We start from the raw sequence: 8,110 nt of genomic DNA on the forward strand, positions 1-8,110 counted from the left end.
TCTTAAATTTCCTTTTTGTGTAGGAGGGGGAGTTTTATTTAGCTCAAATCTTACTGGTTTCCATAGTGGCTTTTTTTTTTTTTTTTCTTTCTTTTAGTTTACATTCCTACCAACAGTGCATAAGGATTCTCTTCTCCATATCCTTGTCCCTACTTGTAATCTCTTGTCATTTTGATAATCATTCTAATAGGTATGGTATCTCACTGTGGTTTTGATTTGCATTTCTCTGATGATGTTCAGCATCTTTTCATGTATCTGTTGGTTATTTGCATGTTTTTTTTTTTAATGTCTATTCAGATCTCCTGCCCATTTAAAACAATTTTTGGATAGGCTATTGAGTTGTGTTAGTTCCTTTTATTTTTTGGATATTAACCCCTTATTAGATAGATGGTTTGCAGATATTTTCTCTATAAATTGCCTTTTCATTTTGTTGATTGCTTCTTTTGCTGTGCAAAAACTTTTTAGTTTGATGTAGTACCACTTGTTTATTTTTGCTTCTGTTGCTTGTGCTTTTGGTGTCATACCTAAAAAATCGTTGCCAAGACCAATGTTAAAGAGCTTTGTCCTTATGTTTTCTTCTAGAAGTTTTATGGTTTCAGGTCTTGTCTTTAAGTCTTTAATCTGCATAGCCATTCCTTTCTCCAGGAAGTCTTTAATTTATTTCAAGTTAATTTTGTGACTGGTGGAAGATACAAATCCAACTTCATTCTTTGGATGAGATTATCCAGTTTTCTGGGCTTCCCAGGTAGCAGTAGTGGTAAAGAACTGGCCTGCCAATGCAGGAGAGATAGAGATGCAGGTTTGATCCCTGGGTTTGGAAGATCCCCTGGAGGAGGGCATGGCAACCCACTCCAGTATTCTTGTCTGGAGAATCCCGTGGACAGAGGAGCCTGGCAGACTATAGTCCATAGGGTTACAGAGTCAGACACAACTGAAGTGACTTAGCACACATGCATCCAGTTTTCCAACACCATTTACTGAAGAGACTATCCTTTCCCCATTGAGTATTCTTGGCTCCCTTGTAAATTATTAGTTGCTGGTGGGTATGTGCTTGCTAAGTCACCTCAGTCATATCTGACTCTTTGTCACCACATTAACTGCAGCCTGCCAGGCTCCTCTGTCCATGGGATTCTCCAGGCAAGAATACTGGAGTGGGTTGCCATGTCCACGTCCAGGGAATCTTCCCAACTCAGGGATCAAACCAGCATCCCTTATTTCTCCCTCATTGGCAGGCAGGTTTGTTACCACTAGCCCATGGGAAGCCCATTAGTTGACCATATATGTATGATTTTGTGGGGAAGGGGGCTCTTGATTCTGTTCCGTTGTCCATTTTTATGGTAGTACCACACTGTTTTGATTACTATAACTTTGTGATATCATTTGAAATAAGGATGTGTGATTTCTCCAGCTTTGTTCTTCTTTCCAGGATTGCTTTGGCTTTTGAAGATATTTTGTGGTTCATACAAATTTTTGATTATTTGTTCTATTTCTATGAAAAACATCAATGAAATTTTGATGGAGATTGCATTGAAGCTATATATGGCTTTGGGTAGTATGGACATTTTAATAATATTAATTTTTTGATCCATGAACACAGATTATCTTTCCATTTAATTGTGTCTTTCAATTTCTTTCATCAAAGTCTTATAGTTTTCAGTGTACAGATCTTTCACCTCTTCAGTTAAATGTATTATTAACTATTTTATTGTTTTTAATGCTTTTAGAAATGAGATTTCTTTCATTTCTTTTTCAGATATTCTGTTGTTGGTATATAGAAAGGCAACTGATTTTTGTATAATTTTGTAAGCTGAACACATCATTTTTCCAAAGGTGTAACAATGATTTTAAACAGTATTTCATGTTATATATAATACATAAAACACTCTCAAATTGTTTAAAAAAAAAAAAAAGTTCCTATGACCATGTAAAGCTGGCAGTGTTCTGTGGGACCTTACAGAATTCTCAGATTCTCAGGAGATTAATTCAGAGATTAATTGACTGTGTGGATCACAGTAAACCGTGGAAAATTCTGAAAGAGATGGGCATATCAGACCACCTGACCTGCCTCTTGAGAAACCTATATGCAGTTCAAGAAGCAACAGTTAGAACTGGACATGGAACAACAGACTGGTTCCAAATAGGAAAAGGAGTACGTCAAGGCTGTATATTGTCACCCTGCTTATTTAACTTATATGCAGAGTACATCATGAGAAATGCTGGGCTGGAAGAAGCAAAAGCTGGAATCAAGATTGCTGGGAGAAATATCAATAACTTCAGATATGCAGATGACACAACCCTTTTGGCAGAAAGTAAAGAGGAACTCAAAAGCCTCTTGATGAAAATGAAAGTGGAGAGTGAAAAAGTTGGCTTAAGGCTCAACATTTAGAAAACGAAGATCATGGCATCTGGTCCCATCACTTCATGGGAAGTAGATGGGGAAACAGTGGAAACAGTGTCAGACTTTATTTTTCTGAGCTCCAAAATCACTGCAGATGGTGATTGCAGCCATGAAATTAAAAAACACTTACTCCTTGGAAGGAAAGTTATGACCAACCCAGATAGCATATTCAAAAGCAGAGACATTACTTTGTCAACAAAGGTCCGTCTAGTCAAGGCTCTATGCCCCAACCAGTAACGCTGAAGAAGCTGAAGTTGAACGGTTCTGTGAAGACCTACAAGACCTTTTAGAACTAACACCCAAAAAAGATGTCCTTTTCATTATAGGGGACTGGAATGCAAAAGTAGGAAGTCAAGAAACACCTGGAATAACGCATATTTGGCCTTGGAATACGGAATGAAGCAAGGCAAAGACTAATAGAGTTTTGCCAAGAAAATGCACTGGTCATAACAAACACCCTCTTCCAACAACACAAGAGAAGACTCGATACATGAACATCACCAGATGGTCAACACCGAAATCAGATTGATTATATTCTTTGCAGCCAAAGATGGAGAAGCTCTATACAGTCAGCAAAAACAAGACCAGGAGCTGACTGTAGCTCAGACCATGAACTCCTTATTGCTAAATTCAGACTTAAATTGAAGAAAGTAGGGAAAACCACTAGACCATTCAGGTATGACCTAAATCAAATCCCTTATGATTATACAGTGGAAGTGAGAAATAGATTTAAGGGCCTAGATCTGATAGATAGAGTGCCTGATGAACTATGGAATGAGGTTCATGACATTGTACAGGAGACAGGGATCAAGACCATTTCCATAGAAAAGAAATGCAAAAAAGCAAAATGGCTGTCTGGGGAGGCCTTACAAATAGTTGTGAAAAGAAGAGAAGCGAAAAGCAAAGGAGAAAAGGAAAGATATAAACATCTGAATGCAGAGTTCCAAAAAATAGCAAGAAGAGATAAGAAAGCCTTCTTCAGCAATCAATGCAAAGAAATAGAGGAAAACAACAGAATGGGAAAGACTAGGGATCTCTTCAAGAAAATCAGAGATACCAAAGGAACATTTCATGCAAAGATGAGCTCGATAAAGGACAGAAATGGTATGGACCTAACAGAAGCAGAGATGGCAAGAATACACAGAAGAACTGTATGAAAAAGATCTTCATGACCCAGATAATCACGATGGTGTGATCACTGACCTAGAGCCAGACATCCTGGAATGTGAAGTCAAGTGGGCCTTAGAAAGCATCACTACGAACAAAGCTAGTGGAGGTGATGGAATTCCAGTTGAGCTATTCCAAATCCTGAAAGACGATGCTGTGAAAGTGCTGCACTCAATATGCCAGCAAATTTGGAAAACTCAGCAGTGGCCACAGGACTGGAAAAGGTCAGTTTTCATTCCAATCCCAAAGAAAGGCAGTGCCAAAGAATGCTCAAACTACTGCACAATTGCACTCATCTCACATGCAAGTAAAGTAATGCTCAAAATTCTCCAAGCCAGGCTTCAGCAATATGTGAACCATGAACTTCCTGATGTTCAAGCTGGTTTTAGAAAAGGCAGAGGAACCAGAGATCCAATTGCCAACATCCGCTGGATCATGGAAAAAGCAAGAGAGTTCCAGAAAAACATCTATTTCTGCTTTAGTGACTATGCCAAAGCCTTTGACTGTGTGGATCACAATCAACTGTGGAAAATTCTGAAAGAGATGGGAATACCAGACCACCTGATCTGCCTCTTGAGAAATTTGTATGCAGGTCAGGAAGCAACAGTTAGAACTGGACACGGAACAATAGACTGGTTCCAAATAGGAAAAGGAGTACGTCAAGGCTGTATATTGTCACCCTGCTTATTTAACTTATATGCAGAGTACATCATGAGAAATGCTGGACTGGGAGAAACACAAGCTGGAATCAAGATTGCCGGGAGAAATATCAATAACCTCAGATATGCAGTTATGGCAGAAAGTGAAGAGGAACTCAAAAGCCTCTTGATGAAAGTGAAAGTGGAGAGTGAAAAAGTTGGCTTAAAGCTCAACATTCAGAAAATGAAGATCATGGCATCTGGTCCCAGCACTTCATGGGAAATAGATGGGGAAACAGTGGAAACAGTGTCAGACTTTATTTTTCTGGGCTCCAAAATCACTATAGATGGTGACTGCAGCCATGAAATTAAAAGATGCTTACTCCTTGGAAGGAAAGTTATGACCAACCTAGAGACCATATTCAAAAGCAGAGACATTAGTATGCCAACAAATGTTCGTCTAGTCAAGGCTATGGTTTTTCCAGTGGTCATGTATGGATGTGAGAGTTGGACTGTGAAGAAGGCTGAGCGCTGAAGAATTGATGCTTTTGAACTGTGGTGTTGGAGAAGACTCTTGAGAGTCCCTTGGACTGCAAGGAGATCCAACCAGTCCATTCTGAAGGAGATCAGCCCTGGGATTTCTTTGGAAGGAATGATGCTAAAGCTGAAACTCCAGTACTTTGGCCACCTCATGCGAAGAGTTGACTCATTGGAAAAGACTCTGATGCTGGGAGGGATTGGGGGCAGGAGGAGAAGGGGACGACAGAGGATGAGATGGCTGGATGGCATCACTGACTCGATGGACATGAGTCTGAGTGAACTCCAGGAGTTGGTGATGGACAGGGAGGCCTGGCATGCTGCGATTCATGGGGTTGCAAAGAGTCGGACACGACTGAGCGACTAATCTGATCTGATCTGATGGTTTATCCAGTAGTCATGTACGGATGTGAGAGTTGGACTGTGAAGAAAGCTGAGTGCCGAAGAATTGATACTTTTGAACTGTGGTGTTGGAGAAGACTCTTGAGAGTCCCTTGGACTGCAAGGAGATCCAACCAATTCATTCTAAAGGAGATCAGTTCTGGGTGTTCTTTGGAAGGAATGACGCTAAAGCTGAAACTCCAGTACTTTGGCCACCTCATTCGAAGAGTTGACTCATTGGAAAAGACTCTGATGCTGGGAGGGATTGGGGGCAGGAGGAGAAGGTGACGACAGAGGATGAGATGGTTGGATGGCATCACCGACTCAATGGACATGAGTTTGAGTGAACTCCAGGAGTTGGTGATGGACAGGGAGGCCTGGCGTGCTGCAATTCATGGGTTCGAAAAGAGTCAGACATGACTGAGCGACTGAACTGAACTGAACTGAACTGAATTCAGAGATGAACTGGGCTACTTGGGAATCAGTCTCTGGAGTTAGGTTGTTGACAACAATTTTTAGCCTTTTTCCTTTAAACCTGGGATTCTCAACCTCCAGGCCATGGACAGATACCTCCTATCAGATAAGCAGTGGCATTAGATTAGAAATAAGTATGCAATAAATATAATGCACTTGAATCATCCCCAAACCATCTCTTCCACCCTCCTTTTGTGGAAGAATTTTCTTCTATGAAACCAGTCCCTGGTGCCAAAAAGGTTGGGGACCACTGCTTTAAACATAAAAAATTCATAAACCTCATGGTAATGCAAGTCAAAACGGTTGGGGAAAAGTCACTCATAATTTCATCACCCTAACAAATGAACTGGCAACCCACTCCAGTACTCTTGCCTGGACAACCCCATGGATGGAGGAGCATGATAGGCTACTGTCCATGGGGTCGCAAAGAGTCAGACACGACGGAGCGCCTTCACTCACTCACTCACTCAACAAATGAACCATATTCATTTTTACATGTTTAGTCCATATGTCTTTTAATGGTTTGATGCATACCCTTGAAATTACAAATTGGCAACACAAATATAGATTGCTTTTGAGCTGTGAGAGATGCTTGCATAGCATTTGAAGGGTAACACCACACAAGCGGTTTCATTGTCTTTAAAAACTCTTCTGACACTTATAAAAACATTAAAAAAAAACCATAATCTGGAGCTTCCCTGGTGGCTCAGTAGTAAAGACTCCACCTGCCAATGCAGAAAATGCAGGTTCCATCCCTGGTCCGGGAAGATTCCACACGCTGTGGGGCAAATAACCCCGTGTGCCACAATTATTGAGCCTGTGCTCTAGAGCTTGGGAGCTGCAGCTACTGAGCCTATATGCCTCAACTCCTGAGGCCACACACCCTAGCGTCATTCTCTGCAACATGAAAAGCCACTCCAATGAGAAGTCTGTGCACTCATTGCACTTCAACTAGAGTATAGGTCCTGTTGCCCGCAACTAGAGAAAAGCCTGAACAGCAATGAAGACCCACCACAGCTAAAATGAATAAATAATTTTTAAAATGTGCTTATTAAAAGAAACATAATCTGTATACACATCTCCTGTTGGAGATTACAGTCTCAGAGAACAAATGAAGATCATGGTTTGTTCACTACTGTATACCTTGTACGTAAAGGACAATCTCTGTTGGAAAAGTGAATGAGATTGATAAAGATGGGCGTCTGACTACTGGACACTGAGACCAAGAGGGAAAGGAAAGTAAACTATTCTCCAAGCTTCTCTCTGACTTGACTAGTGACAGTCTTGCATGAGAAGGTGTATAAAGGGGTAGATAGAGGACACCACCAGGAATTTACTCAGTGTAACTCTCTGGAGTCCTTGTCCACTTTTGGCCACCTAAGGCTCTCATCTCCACTTATCTAGAGACCAGAGGGGAAAAGCACTGTGAGAGTTTTGAGAAGCCCTATTCTTTCACAGTAGCCAGAGATTCAAGAAGGTCTATAGCAGACCACAGTAACAGGCAGGTCCACAAGAGGTGCCCTACGGAGCACCCCGTGCAGTTAGGGGTCTGAGGACATGAGGTAATTTGGAGACAGCCAGCTGTTAAATATTAGCAGCACACCACTGAATAGAGGCCTGCGCTGGGACAAAGAGCCCTGTGGAGACATCATGACTGAAAGCAAATGGACAAAACCATCAACTCCACCGGTGGTGACAGCGCAATACCTTAAATTGCCAGAGAGGAAGGAAACATGAGCTGAAGCTCATCACCAAGCAATAAGACCAAACTAGTCCTTCCAGAACAGTGACTAAGAAGGATCCTGGACACCCCCTAGACTTCAGGCTCTTCCCCTTACTGCCCCAGCATTCTACAGTTCCTATCACTGAGCCACTATCCTCCCGAAGTCACTGAGCATCTGCCTACCCTCATTACTGAGTCATTCAAGAGACTTTAAAAGCCAGGACTGAGAGACTTTTGATCATTTAATTCATTTTTCATACTATAATTAAAGAACATAGAGCTTGACAAAATCTCCTTGGAAAGTAGGAACATGAATTTACTTATTTAGGCTTAGCTGCAGGGCATGTGGGGAAGAAAGGGGAGGGGTATCTTAATTCCTCTACCAGGGATTGAACCCATGTCCCCCTGTAGCGAAAGCGCTGAGTCTCAACCATCAGATGGCTAGGGAAATTCCAGGAAAATAAGTTTGTTAGAGCTGGCATTTTTGTATCAATATTTACCAAAAAAGGAGAAACGTTTTTTAAAAATGGTGAGAAACACTGTTTTACACTAGAGTATAGATACTTCTATTTTCTGTACACCTCATAATTATGCTATTCTTGATCTTGATCTGGTATATATTAGACTCTGATTGAGGTGGGATTATATAAATAAACAAATTAACAAAAAATAAATAAGCAGGATGTTATTCTCAGTTCCAAAAAAGTCATCATTAAATTTGGAAATGGTATCTTAGTAATAGTTCTGATAGGGGTGGGCCAAAGTTAAGTGTGTCTATTGCATCCATACTTG

The sequence above is a fragment of the Bos mutus genome, chromosome 11 (genome assembly GCF_027580195.1).
Source record: "Bos mutus isolate GX-2022 chromosome 11, NWIPB_WYAK_1.1, whole genome shotgun sequence".
NCBI lineage: Eukaryota > Metazoa > Chordata > Mammalia > Artiodactyla > Bovidae > Bos > Bos mutus.